This window comes from Rhinoderma darwinii, chromosome 11 (assembly GCF_050947455.1).
Source record: "Rhinoderma darwinii isolate aRhiDar2 chromosome 11, aRhiDar2.hap1, whole genome shotgun sequence".
Classification (NCBI taxonomy): Eukaryota; Metazoa; Chordata; class Amphibia; order Anura; family Rhinodermatidae; genus Rhinoderma; species Rhinoderma darwinii.
Genome location: NC_134697.1, coordinates 90,426,160 through 90,442,287, shown reverse-complemented (window position 1 = coordinate 90,442,287; position 16,128 = coordinate 90,426,160). Strand labels below are relative to the sequence as shown.

Genomic DNA, 16,128 nt, shown 5'->3' with positions numbered 1-16,128 from the left:
CACACAGTATTATGCCCATATAGCTGCCCATCACACAGTATTATTCCCTATAGCTACTCCTCACACAGTATTATGCCCCTATAGCGGCTCCTCACACAGTATTATGCCCCTATAGCGGCCCCTCACAGTATTATGCCCCTATAGCTGCCCCTCACTCTGTGTTATGCCCCAATAGCTGCCCCTCACACAGTATTATGCCCCTATAGCGGCCCCTCACACAGTATTATGACCCTATAGCTGCCCCTCACATAGTATTATGCCCCTATAGCGGCCCCTCACAGTTTTATGCCCCTCACACAGTATTATGCCCCTATAGCTGCCCCTTACACAGTATTATGCCCCTATAGCGGCCCCTCACACAGTATTATGCCCCTATAGCTGCCCCTCACTCTGTATTATGCCCTATAGCTGCCCCTCACACAGTATTATGCCCCTATAGCGGCCCCTCACACAGTATTATGACCCTATAGCTGCCCCTCACACAGTATTATACCCCTATAGCTGCCCATCACACAGTATTATGCCCCTATAGCTGCCCCTCACACAATATGATGCCCCTATAGCTGCCCCTCACACATTATGCCCCTTTAGCTGCCCCTCACCCAGTATTATGCCCCTCACACAGTATTATGCCTCTATAGCTGCCCCTCACACAGTATTATGCCCATATAGCTGCCCATCACACAGTATTATGCCCTATAGCTACTCCTCACACAGTATTATGCCCCTATAGCGGCCCCTCACACAGTATTATGCCCCTATAGCGGCCCCTCACACAGTAGTATGCCCCTATAGCGGCCCCTCACACAGTATTATGCCCCTATAGCTGCCCCTCACACAGTATTATGCCCCTATAGCTGCCCCTCACACAGTATTATGCCCCTATAGCTGCCCCTCACACAGTATTATGCCCTATAGCTGCCCCTCACTCTGTGTTATGCCCCTATAGCGGCCCCTCACACAGTATTATGACCCTATAGCTGCCCCTCACATAGTATTATGCCCCTATAGCGGCCCCTCAGTTTTATGCCCCTCACACAGTATTATGCCCCTATAGCTGCCCCTTACACAGTATTATGTCCCTATAGCGGCCCCTCACACAGTATTATGCCCCTATAGCGGCCCCTCACACAGTATTATGCCCCTATAGCTGCCCCTCACTCTGTATTATGCCCTATAGCTGCCCCTCACACAGTATTATGCCCCTATAGCGGCCCCTCACACAGTATTATGACCCTATAGCTGCCTCTCACACAGTATTATACCCCTATAGCTGCCCATCACACAGTATTATGCCCCTATAGCTGCCCCTCACACAATATGATGCCCCTTTAGCTGCCCCTCACACAGTATTATGCCCCTCACACAGTATTATGCCTCTATAGCTGCCCCTCACACAGTATTATGACCCTATAGCTGCCCCTCACACAGTATTATACCCCTATAGCTGCCCATCACACAGTATTATGCCCTATAGCTGCCCCTCACACAATATGATGCCCCTATAGCTGCCCCTCACACATTATGCCCCTTTAGCTGCCCCTCACCCAGTATTATGCCCCTCACACAGTATTATGCCTCTATAGCTGCCCCTCACACAGTATTATGCCCATATAGCTGCCCATCACACAGTATTATGCCCTATAGCTACTCCTCACACAGTATTATGCCCCTATAGCGGCCCCTCACACAGTATTATGCCCCTATAGCGGCCCCTCACACAGTAGTATGCCCCTATAGCGGCCCCTCACACAGTATTATGCCCCTATAGCTGCCCCTCACACAGTATTATGCCCCTATAGCTGCCCCTCACACAGTATTATGCCCCTATAGCTGCCCCTCACACAGTATTATGCCCCTATAGCTACCCCTCACACAGTATTATGCCCCTATAGCGGCCCCTCACACAGTATTATGCCCCTCACACAGTATTATGCCCCTATAGCTGCCCCTCACACAGTATTATGCCCCTTTAGCTGCCCCTCACACAGTATTATGCCCCTCACACAGTATTATGCCCCTATAGCTACCCCTCACACAGTATTATGCCCCTATAGCGGCCCCTCACACAGTATTATGCCCCTCACACAGTATTATGCCCCTATAGCTGCCCCTCACACAGTATTATGCCCCTTTAGCTGCCCCTCACACAGTATTATGCCCCTCACACAGTATTATGCCCCTATAGCTGCCCCTCACACAGTATTATGCCCCTATAGCGGCCCCTCACACAGTATTATGCCCCTATAGCTACCCCTCACACAGTAGTATGCCCCTATAGCGGCCCCTCACACAGTATTATGCCCCTATAGCGACCCCTCACACAGTATTATGCCCCTATAGCTGCCCCTCACACAGTATTATGCCCCTATAGCTGCCCCTCACACAGTATTATGCCCCTTTAGCTGCCCCTCACACAATATTATGCCCCTCACACAGTATTATGCCCCTATACCTGCCCCTCACACAGTATTATTCCCCTATAGCTGCCCCTCACACAGTATTATGACCCTATAGCTGCCCCTCACACAGTATTATGCCCCTATAGCGGCCCCTCACACAGTATTATGCCCCTTTAGCTGCCCCTCACACAGTATTATGCCCCTCACACAGTATTATGCCCCTATAGCTGCCCCTCACACAGTAGTATGCCCCTATAGCTGCCCCTCACACAGTATTATGCCCCTATAGCGGCCCCTCACACAGTATTATGCCCCTATAGCGGCCCCTCACTCTGTATTATGCCCTATAGCTGCCCCTCACACAGTATGATGCCCCTATAGCTGCCCCTCACACAGTATTAGGACCCTATAGCTTCCCCTCACACAGTATTATGCCCCTATAGCTGCCCCTCACACAGTATTATGCCCCTATAGCTGCCCCTCACACAGTATTATGCCCCTATAGCTGCCCCTCACACAGTAATATGCCCCTATAGCTGCCCCTTACACAGTATTATGCCCCTATAGCTGCCCCTCACACAGTAGTATGCCCTATAGCTGCCCCTCACAAAGTATTATGCCCCTATAGCGGCCCCTCACACAGTATTATGCCCCTATAGCTGTCCCTCACACAGTATTATGCCCCTATAGCTGCCCCTCACACAGTATTATGCCCCTATAGCTGCCCCTCACACAGTATTATGCCCCTATAGCTGTCCCTCACACAGTATTATGCCCCTATAGCTGCCCCTCACACAATATTATTCCCCTATAGCTGCCCCTCACACATTATGCCCCTTTAGCTGCCCCTCACACAGTATTATGCCCCTCACACAGTAGTATGCCTCTATAGCTGCCCCTCACACAGTATTATGCCCATATAGCTGCCCCTCACACAGTATTATGCCCTATAGCTACTCCTCACACAGTATTATGCCCATATAGCGGCCCCTCACACAGTATTATGCCCCTATAGCAGCCCCTCACAGTATTATGCCCCTCACACAGTATTATGCCCCTATAGCTGCCCCTCACACAGTATTATGCCCCTTTAGCTGCCCCTCACACAGTATTATGCACCTCACACAGTATTATGCCCCTATAGCAGCCCCTCACACAGTATTATGCCCCTATAGCTGCCCCTCACTCTGTATTATGCCCCTATAGCTGCCCCTCACACAGTATTATGCCCCTATAGCTGCCCCTCACTCTGTATTATGCCCCTATAGCTGCCCCTCACACAGTATTATGCCCCTATAGCAGCCCCTCACACAGTATTATGACCCTATAGCTGCCCCTCACACAGTATTATGCCCCTATAGCGGCCTCTCACACAGTATTATGCCCTATAGCTGCCCCTCACACAGTATTATGCCCCTATAGCTGCCCCTCACACAGTATTATGCCCCTATAGCTGCCTCTCACACAGTATTATGCCCCTATAGCTGCCCCTCACTCTGTATTATGCCCTATAGCTGCCCCTCACACAGTATTATGCCCCTATAGCGGCCCCTCACACAGTATTATGACCCTATAGCTGCCTCTCACACAGTATTATACCCCTATAGCTGCCCATCACACAGTATTATGCCCCTATAGCTGCCCCTCACACAATATGATGCCCCTTTAGCTGCCCCTCACACAGTATTATGCCCCTCACACAGTATTATGCCTCTATAGCTGCCCCTCACACAGTATTATGCCCATATAGCTGCCCATCACACAGTATTATTCCCTATAGCTACTCCTCACACAGTATTATGCCCCTATAGCGGCTCCTCACACAGTATTATGCCCCTATAGCGGCCCCTCACACAGTATTATGCCCCTATAGCTGCCCCTCACTCTGTGTTATGCCCCTATAGCTGCCCCTCACACAGTATTATGCCCCTATAGCGGCCCCTCACACAGTATTATGACCCTATAGCTGCCCCTCACATAGTATTATGCCCCTATAGCGGCCCCTTACACAGTATTATGCCCCTATAGCGGCCCCTCACACAGTATTATGACCCTATAGCTGCCCCTCACACAGTATTATGCCCCTATAGCTGCCCCTTACACAGTATTATGCCCCTATAGCGGCCCCTCACACAGTATTATGCCCCTATAGCTGCCCCTCACTCTGTATTATGCCCTATAGCTGCCCCTCACACAGTATTATGCCCCTATAGCGGCCCCTCACACAGTATTATGACCCTATAGCTGCCCCTCACACAGTATTATACCCCTATAGCTGCCCATCACACAGTATTATGCCCCTATAGCTGCCCCTCACACAATATGATGCCCCTATAGCTGCCCCTCACACATTATGCCCCTTTAGCTGCCCCTCACCCAGTATTATGCCCCTCACACAGTATTATGCCTCTATAGCTGCCCCTCACACAGTATTATGCCCATATAGCTGCCCATCACACAGTATTATGCCCTATAGCTACTCCTCACACAGTATTATGCCCCTATAGCGGCCCCTCACACAGTAGTATGCCCCTATAGCGGCCCCTCACACAGTATTATGCCCCTATAGCTGCCCCTCACACAGTATTATGCCCCTATAGCTGCCCCTCACACAGTATTATGCCCCTATAGCTGCCCCTCACACAGTATTATGCCCCTATAGCTACCCCTCACACAGTATTATGCCCCTATAGCGGCCCCTCACACAGTATTATGCCCCTCACACAGTATTATGCCCCTATAGCTGCCCCTCACACAGTATTATGCCCCTTTAGCTGCCCCTCACACAGTATTATGCCCCTCACACAGTATTATGCCCCTATAGCTGCCCCTCACACAGTATTATGCCCCTATAGCGGCCCCTCACACAGTATTATGCCCCTATAGCGGCCCCTCACACAGTATTATGCCCCTATAGCTGCCCCTCACACAGTATTATGCCCCTATAGCGGCCCCTCACAGTATTATGCCCTTATAGCAGCCCCTCACACAGTATTATGCCCTATAGCTGCCCCTCACACAGTATTATGCCCCTATAGCTGCCCCTCACACAGTATTATGCCCCTATAGCGGCCCCTCACACAGTATTATGCCCCTATAGCGGCCCCTCTCTGTATTATGCCCCTATAGCTGCCCCTCACACAGTATGATGCCCCTATAGCGGCCCCTCACACAGTATTATGACCCTATAGCTGCCCCTCACACAGTATTATGACCCTATAGTGGCCCCTCGCACAGTATTATGCCCTATAGCTGCCCCTCACACAGTATTATGCCCCTATAGCTGCCCCTCACACAGTATTATGCCCCTATAGCTGCCCCTCACACAGTATTATGCCCCTATAGCTGCCCCTCACACAGTAATATGCCCCTATAGCTGCCCCTCACACAGTAATATGCCCCTATAGCTGCCCCTCACACAGTATTATGCCCCTATAGCTGCCCCTCACACAGTAGTATGCCCTATAGCTGCCCCTCACAAAGTATTATGCCCCTATAGCGGCCCCTCACACAGTATTATGCCCCTATAGCTGTCCCTCACACAGTATTATGCCCCTATAGCTGCCCCTCACACATTATTATGCCCCTATAGCTGTCCCTCACACAGTATTATGCCCCTATAGCTGCCCCTCACACAATATTATGCCCCTATAGCTGCCCCTCACACATTATGCCCCTTTAGCTGCCCCTCACACAGTATTATGCCCCTCACACAGTAGTATGCCTCTATAGCTGCCCCTCACACAGTATTATGCCCATATAGCTGCCACTCACACAGTATTATGCCCTATAGCTACTCCTCACACAGTATTATGCCCATATAGCGGCCCCTCACACAGTATTATGCCCCTATAGCTACCCCTCACACAGTATTATGCCCCTATAGCGGCCCCTCACACAGTATTATGCCCTATACCTGCCCCTCACACAGTATTATGCCCCTATAGCTGCCCCTCACACAGTATTATGCCCCTATAGCGGCCCCTCACACAGTATTATGCCCTATAGCGGCCCCTCACACAGTATTATGCCCCTATAGCTGCCCCTCACACAGTAATATGCCCCTATAGCTGCCCCTCACACAGTAATATGCCCCTATAGCTGCCCCTCACACAGTATTATGCCCCTATAGCTGCCCCTCACACAGTAGTATGCCCTATAGCTGCCCCTCACAAAGTATTATGCCCCTATAGCGGCCCCTCACACAGTATTATGCCCCTATAGCTGTCCCTCACACAGTATTATGCCCCTATAGCTGCCCCTCACACATTATTATGCCCCTATAGCTGTCCCTCACACAGTATTATGCCCCTATAGCTGCCCCTCACACAATATTATGCCCCTATAGCTGCCCCTCACACATTATGCCCCTTTAGCTGCCCCTCACACAGTATTATGCCCCTCACACAGTAGTATGCCTCTATAGCTGCCCCTCACACAGTATTATGCCCATATAGCTGCCACTCACACAGTATTATGCCCTATAGCTACTCCTCACACAGTATTATGCCCATATAGCGGCCCCTCACACAGTATTATGCCCCTATAGCTACCCCTCACACAGTATTATGCCCCTATAGCTGCCCCTCACACAGTAGTATGCCCTATAGCTGCCCCTCACAAAGTATTATGCCCCTATAGCGGCCCCTCACACAGTATTATGCCCCTATAGCTGTCCCTCACACAGTATTATGCCCCTATAGCTGCCCCTCACACATTATTATGCCCCTATAGCTGTCCCTCACACAGTATTATGCCCCTATAGCTGCCCCTCACACAATATTATGCCCCTATAGCTGCCCCTCACACATTATGCCCCTTTAGCTGCCCCTCACACAGTATTATGCCCCTCACACAGTAGTATGCCTCTATAGCTGCCCCTCACACAGTATTATGCCCATATAGCTGCCACTCACACAGTATTATGCCCTATAGCTACTCCTCACACAGTATTATGCCCATATAGCGGCCCCTCACACAGTATTATGCCCCTATAGCTACCCCTCACACAGTATTATGCCCCTATAGCGGCCCCTCACACAGTATTATGCCCTATACCTGCCCCTCACACAGTATTATGCCCCTATAGCTGCCCCTCACACAGTATTATGCCCCTATAGCGGCCCCTCACACAGTATTATGCCCTATAGCGGCCCCTCACACAGTATTATGCCCCTATAGCTGCCCCTCACGCTGTATTATGCCCCTATAGCTGCCCCTCACACAGTATTATGACCCTATAGCTGCCCCTCACACAGTATTATGCCCCTATAGCGGCCCCTCACACAGTATTATGCCCCTCACACAGTATTATGCCCCTATAGCTGCCCCTCACACAGTATTATGCCCCTTTAGCTGCCCCTCACACAGTATTATGCCCCTCACACAGTATTATGCCCCTATAGCAGCCCCTCACACAGTAATATGCCCCTATAGCTGCCCCTCACTCTGTATTATGCCCCTATAGCTGCCCCTCACACAGTATTATGCCCCTATAGCTGCCCCTCACTCTGTATTATGCCCCTATAGCTGCCCCTCACACAGTATTATGCCCCTATAGCAGCCCCTCACACAGTATTATGACCCTATAGCTGCCCCTCACACAGTATTATGCCCCTATAGCGGCCTCTCACACAGTATTATGCCACTATAGCTGCCCCTCACACAGTATTATGCCCTATAGCTGCCCCTCACACAGTATTATTCCCTATAGCTGCCCCTCACACAGTATTATGCCCTATAGCTGCCCCTCACACAGTATTATGCCCCTATAGCTGCCCCTCACACAGTATTATGCCCCTATAGCTGTCCCTCACACAGTATTATGCCCCTATAGCTGCCCCTCACACAATATTATGCCCCTATAGCTGCCCCTCACACATTATGCCCCTTTAGCTGCCCCTCACACAGTATTATGCCCCTCACACAGTAGTATGCCTCTATAGCTGCCCCTCACACAGTATTATGTCCATATAGCTGCCCCTCACACAGTATTATGCCCTATAGCTACTCCTCACACAGTATTATGCCCATATAGCGGCCCCTCACACAGTATTATGCCCCTATAGCTACCCCTCACACAGTATTATGCCCCTATAGCGGCCCCTCACAAAGTATTATGCCCTATACCTGCCCCTCACACAGTATTATGCCCCTATAGCTGCCCCTCACACAGTATTATGCCCCTATAGCGGCCCCTCACACAGTATTATGCCCTATAGCGGCCCCTCACACAGTATTATGCCCCTATAGCTGCCCCTCACGCTGTATTATGCCCCTATAGCTGCCCCTCACACAGTATTATGACCCTATAGCTGCCCCTCACACACAGTATTATGCCCCTATAGCGGCCCCTCACACAGTATTATGCCCCTCACACAGTATTATGCCCCTCACACAGTATTATGCCCCTATAGCTGCCCCTCACAGTATTATGCCCCTTTAGCTGCCCCTCACACAGTATTATGCCCCTCACACAGTATTATGCCCCTATAGCAGCCCCTCGCACAGTATTATGCCCCTATAGCTGCCCCTCACTCTGTATTATGCCCCTATAGCTGCCCCTCACACAGTATTATGCCCCTATAGCTGCCCCTCACTCTGTATTATGCCCCTATAGCTGCCCCTCACACAGTATTATGCCCCTATAGCAGCCCCTCACACAGTATTATGACCCTATAGCTGCCCCTCACACAGTATTATGCCCCTATAGCGGCCTCTCACACAGTATTATGCCCCTATAGCTGCCCCTCACACAGTATTATGCCCTATAGCTGCCCCTCACACAGTATTATGCCCTATAGCTGCCCCTCACACAGTATTATGCCCTATAGCTGCCCCTCACACAGTATTATGCCCTATAGCTGCCCCTCACACAGTATTATGCCCTATAGCTGCCCCTCACACAGTATTATGTCCCTATAGCGGCCCCTCACACAGTATTATGCCCCTATAGCTGCCCCTCACTCTGTATTATGCCCCTATAGCTGCCCCTCACTCTGTATTATGCCCCTATAGCTGCCCCTCACACAGTATTATGCCCCTATAGCAGCCCCTCACACAGTATTATGACCCTATAGCTGCCCCTCACACAGTATTATGCCCCTATAGCGGACCCTCACACAGTATTATGCCCCTCACACAGTATTATGCCCCTATAGCTGCCCCTCACACAGTATTATGCCCCTATAGCTGCCCCTCACACAGTATTATGTCCCTTTAGCTGCCCCTCACACAGTATTATGCCCCTCACACAGTAGTATGCCTCTATAGCTGCCCCTCACACAGTATTATGCCCATATAGCTGCCCCTCACACAGTATTATGCCCTATAGCTACTCCTCACACAGTATTATGCCCATATAGCGGCCCCTCACACAGTATTATGCCCCTATAGCTACCCCTCACACAGTATTATGCCCCTATAGCGGCCCCTCACACAGTATTATGCCCTATACCTGCCCCTCACACAGTATTATGCCCCTATAGCTGCCCCTCACACAGTATTATGCCCCTATAGCGGCCCCTCACACAGTATTATGCCCTATAGCGGCCCCTCACACAGTATTATGCCCCTATAGCTGCCCCTCACGCTGTATTATGCCCCTATAGCTGCCCCTCACACAGTATTATGACCCTATAGCTGCCCCTCACACAGTATTATGCCCCTATAGCGGCCCCTCACACAGTATTATGCCCCTCACACAGTATTATGCCCCTCACACAGTATTATGCCCCTATAGCTGCCCCTCACACAGTATTATGCCCCTTTAGCTGCCCCTCACACAGTATTATGCCCCTCACACAGTATTATGCCCCTATAGCAGCCCCTCACACAGTAATATGCCCCTATAGCTGCCCCTCACTCTGTATTATGCCCCTATAGCTGCCCCTCACACAGTATTATGCCCCTATAGCTGCCCCTCACTCTGTATTATGCCCCTATAGCTGCCCCTCACACAGTATTATGCCCCTATAGCAGCCCCTCACACAGTATTATGACCCTATAGCTGCCCCTCACACAGTATTATGCCCCTATAGCGGCCTCTCACACAGTATTATGCCACTATAGCTGCCCCTCACACAGTATTATGCCCTATAGCTGCCCCTCACACAGTATTATTCCCTATAGCTGCCCCTCACACAGTATTATGCCCTATAGCTGCCCCTCACACAGTATTATGCCCCTATAGCTGCCCCTCACACAGTATTATGCCCCTATAGCTGTCCCTCACACAGTATTATGCCCCTATAGCTGCCCCTCACACAATATTATGCCCCTATAGCTGCCCCTCACACATTATGCCCCTTTAGCTGCCCCTCACACAGTATTATGCCCCTCACACAGTAGTATGCCTCTATAGCTGCCCCTCACACAGTATTATGTCCATATAGCTGCCCCTCACACAGTATTATGCCCTATAGCTACTCCTCACACAGTATTATGCCCATATAGCGGCCCCTCACACAGTATTATGCCCCTATAGCTACCCCTCACACAGTATTATGCCCCTATAGCTACCCCTCACACAGTATTATGCCCCTATAGCGGCCCCTCACAAAGTATTATGCCCTATACCTGCCCCTCACACAGTATTATGCCCCTATAGCTGCCCCTCACACAGTATTATGCCCCTATAGCGGCCCCTCACACAGTATTATGCCCTATAGCGGCCCCTCACACAGTATTATGCCCCTATAGCTGCCCCTCACGCTGTATTATGCCCCTATAGCTGCCCCTCACACAGTATTATGACCCTATAGCTGCCCCTCACACACAGTATTATGCCCCTATAGCGGCCCCTCACACAGTATTATGCCCCTCACACAGTATTATGCCCCTCACACAGTATTATGCCCCTATAGCTGCCCCTCACAGTATTATGCCCCTTTAGCTGCCCCTCACACAGTATTATGCCCCTCACACAGTATTATGCCCCTATAGCAGCCCCTCGCACAGTATTATGCCCCTATAGCTGCCCCTCACTCTGTATTATGCCCCTATAGCTGCCCCTCACACAGTATTATGCCCCTATAGCTGCCCCTCACTCTGTATTATGCCCCTATAGCTGCCCCTCACACAGTATTATGCCCCTATAGCAGCCCCTCACACAGTATTATGACCCTATAGCTGCCCCTCACACAGTATTATGCCCCTATAGCGGCCTCTCACACAGTATTATGCCCCTATAGCTGCCCCTCACACAGTATTATGCCCTATAGCTGCCCCTCACACAGTATTATGCCCTATAGCTGCCCCTCACACAGTATTATGCCCTATAGCTGCCCCTCACACAGTATTATGCCCTATAGCTGCCCCTCACACAGTATTATGCCCTATAGCTGCCCCTCACACAGTATTATGTCCCTATAGCGGCCCCTCACACAGTATTATGCCCCTATAGCTGCCCCTCACTCTGTATTATGCCCCTATAGCTGCCCCTCACTCTGTATTATGCCCCTATAGCTGCCCCTCACACAGTATTATGCCCCTATAGCAGCCCCTCACACAGTATTATGACCCTATAGCTGCCCCTCACACAGTATTATGCCCCTATAGCGGACCCTCACACAGTATTATGCCCCTCACACAGTATTATGCCCCTATAGCTGCCCCTCACACAGTATTATGCCCCTATAGCTGCCCCTCACACAGTATTATGTCCCTTTAGCTGCCCCTCACACAGTATTATGCCCCTATAGCGGCCCCTCACACAGTATTATGCCCCTATAGCTGCCCTCTCTGTATTATGCCCCTATAGCTGCCCCTCACACAGTATTATGACCCTATAGCTGCCCCTCACACAGTATTATGCCCCTATAGCGGCCCCTCACACAGTATTATGCCCCTCACACAGTATTAAGCCCCTATAGCGGCCCCTCACACAGTATTACGCCCCTATAGCAGCCCCTCACACAGTATTATGCCCCTATAGCTGCCTCTCACTCTGTATTATGCCCCGATAGCTGCCCCTCACACAGTATTATGCCCCTATAGCTGCCCCTCACACAGTATTATGCCCCTATAGCTGCCCCTCACACAGTATTATGCCCCTATAGCGGCCCCTCACACAGTATTATGCCCCTATAGCTGCCCCTCACACAGTATTATGCCCCTATAGCGGCCCCTCACACAGTATTATGCCCCTATAGCTGCCCCTTACACAGTATTATGCCCCTTTAGCTGCCCCTCACACAGTATTATGCCCCTATAGCTGCCCCTCACACAGTATTATGCCCCTATAGCTGCCCCTCACACAGTATTATGCCCCTATAGCTGCCCCTCACACAGTATTATGACCCTATAGCTGCCCCTCACACAGTGAAATATATCTATATTTTCTTCCAGTATCACGGCCTTCAGCTCCCCCATTTTGCTCGCTAGACTTCTGGCATTTGTGAACATTCACTTTAACTTGCCTTTCAGTTTTTCACTTTTATTATCAGAAATGTGATTATTGGACATTATTTGGGCATTTTTATTTTCACTGCGGTTTTGTAACAAAAGGATCTTCTTATCCAGTTGTCTAGTCCTCTCCCCACCGTCTGTTTCTCCCCCCACCAATATAGTCTGACCCCCCTCTAACCTGACTACCCCTTTATTTCCTACATTGACCTCCCTCCTCAGCCATAGTTTATATACTCCGCCACCCCAGCTAGAAGTCTCTCCCCCAGCACAGCGGACCAGTTGTAGAGAACAAGCCCAAAGCTCCTGAACCTGTAAAAATACAGAATTCTTTATTGTTGTGTAATACATGAGGTCCGGCTCTTACATAAGGTACAAGGTTGGTGGGTTCCTGTGTAATGAATAACATCCCGCATACACAATCAGGACCCCGAAGAGCCCGCACATGTGAACACAGGACCCCAAAGAGCCCCCACAGGACCCCAAAGAGCCCCCGCACGCACACACTGGACCCCAAAGAGCCCCCGCACGCACACACTGGACCCCAAAGAGCCCCCGCACGCACACACTGGACCCCAAAGAGCCCCCGCACGCACACACTGGACCCCAAAGAGCCCCCGCACGCACAGACAGGACCCTGAAGTGCCGCCGCACACACAGGACCCTGAAGTGCCCCCGCACGCACACAAACACAGGACCCTGAAGTGCCCCAGCACGCACAGACAGGACCCTGAAGTGCCGCCGCACACACAGGACCCTGAAGTGCCGCCGCACACACAGGACCCTGAAGTGCCCCCGCACGCACACAAACACAGGACCCTGAAGTGCCCCAGCACGCACACAAACACAGGACCCTGAAGTGCCCCAGCACGCACACAAACACAGGACCCTGAAGTGCCCCAGCACGCACACAAACACAGGACCCTGAAGTGCCCCAGCACGCACACAAACACAGGACCCTGAAGTGCCCCAGCACGCACAGACAGGACCCTGAAGTGCCCCAGCACGCACACACAGGACCCTGAAGTGCCCCCGCACGCACACACAGGACCCTGAAGTGCCCCCGCACGCACACACAGGACCCTGAAGTGCCCCCGCACGCACACACAGGACCCTGAAGTGCCCCCGCACGCACACACAGGACCCTGAAGTGCCCCCGCACGCACACACAGGACCCTGAAGTGCCCCCGCACGCACACACAGGACCCTGAAGTGCCCCCGCACGCACACACAGGACCCTGAAGTGCCCCCGCACGCACACACAGGACCCTGAAGTGCCCCCGCACGCACGCACAGGACCCTGAAGTGCCCCCGCACGCACGCACAGGACCCTGAAGTGCCCCCGCACGCACGCACAGGACCCTGAAGTGCCCCCGCACGCACGCACAGGACCCTGAAGTGCCCCCGCACGCACGCACAGGACCCTGAAGTGCCCCCGCACGCACAGGACCCTGAAGTGCCCCAGCACGCACAGACAGGACCCTGAAGTGCCCCAGCACGCACAGACAGGACCCTGAAGTGCCCTAGCACGCACAGACAGGACCCTGAAGTGCCCTAGAACGCACAGACAGGACCCTGAAGTGCCCTAGCACGCACAGACAGGACCCTGAAGTGCCCTAGCACGCACAGACAGGACCCTGAAGTGCCCTAGCACGCACTGACAGGACCCTGAAGTGCCCTAGCACGAACAGACAGGACCCTGAAGTGCCCTAGCACGAACAGACAGGACCCTGAAGTGCCCCCGCACGCACAAGACCCTGAAATGCCCCCGCACGCACACACACGACCCTGAAGTGACCCCGCACGCACACACAGGACCCTGAAGTGCCCCCTCACTCACATAGACTGCTCCTTATAGTTCCCCCCTCTACGACACAAGCTGTTCCCCATGGTTTAGACCCCAGACAAGACCCTCCCCTTAGTACAGACCAGACACTCCACCACAGAACCTAGAGCAGACCCACTCCCATAACAGACCCCAGAACACCCCTCAACAAAGACCAAACTCTCTTTACCACTATCAACACAGACTCCCCCTTAAGACTGACCCCGCTCAGTACAGACCCCAGGCCGGCTATTCACAGCGTCTCCCCTGCTCGCTCTGGAAGATTGATCGCGCTCATGTTGGAGAACAGACACAAGACACGGACCTGGGAACGTCCCACCCTCCATATATGGCGTCTCCATGACTACAACCAAACGACAGAAAAGAAGCGTGCGGGGGCGTGGCCTGTACCGTGAGCGACTTCCGGGTGAGAGGGTAAGAGGAGGCGGGGCAGTGAGGAGACATTGCTGTGACTGTATCATAGGCTGTTATTAAGGTCTGCGGCTCCATGACGGCTTGTGCATACATTCTATTAGATCTAGTGCCATTTTTCTTGTTCTGTTCTGTATTTTGGAGCAGCATGTTTGTATGTCCTTATTAGTATGTATATCATATAGAAGTATATAGCAGATATATAGAGATGCTGCCCTATAGCATGTACTTTCCAGGTATCATATACCCCCCACAGCTCCCCATAACTGTAATAGCTGCGGTGTCCCCATAACTGTAATAGCTGCGGTGCCCCCATAACTGTAATAGCTGCGGTGTCCCCATAACTGTAATAGCTGCGGTGTCCCCATAACTGTAATAGCTGTGGTGCTCCCATAACTGTAATAGCTGCGGTGCCCCTATAACTGTAATAGCTGCGGTGCCCCCATAACTGTAATAGCTGTGGTGTCCCAATAACTGTAATAGCTGTGGTGCCCCATAACTGTAATAGCTGTGGTGCCCCATAACTGTAATAGCTGCGGTGCCCCCATAACTGTAATAGCTGCGGTGTCCCCATAACTGTAATAGCTGTGGTGCCCTCATAACTGTAATAGCTGCGGTGTCCCCATAACTGTAATAGCTGTGGTGCCCCCATAACTGTAATAGCTGTGGTGCCCTCATAACTGTAATAGCTGTGGTGCCCCCATAACTGTAATAGCTGTGGTGTCCCCATAACTGTAATAGCTGTGGTGCCCCCATAACTGTAATAGCTGCAGTGTCCCCATAACTATAATAGCTGTGGTGCCCCATAACTGTAGTAGCTGCGGTGCCCCATAACTATAATAGCTGCGGTGCCCCATAACTGTAATAGCTGCGGTGCCCCCATAACTATAATAGCTGCGGTGCCCCATAACTATAATATATGCGGTGCCCCCATAACTGTAATAGCTGTGGTGTCCCCATAACTATAATAGCTGCGGTGCCCTCATAACTGTAATAGCTGCGGTGCCCCCATAACTGTAATAGCTGCGGTGTCCCCATAACTGTAATAGCTGCGGTGCCCCCATA

General features: G+C 51.7%; 1 long non-coding RNA gene across 1 annotated transcript in view; it reads right to left on the bottom strand.

The window, feature by feature from the left end:
- Positions 1 to 15,001, bottom strand: part of LOC142663340 (uncharacterized) — a 49,673-nt gene extending 34,672 nt beyond the window's left edge. The window contains exon 1 of the long non-coding RNA XR_012851084.1: positions 14,855 to 15,001. This is a non-coding gene — a long non-coding RNA (uncharacterized LOC142663340). The remainder of the gene's footprint in view (positions 1 to 14,854) is intronic.
- Positions 15,002 to 16,128: the final 1,127 nt, after the last annotated feature.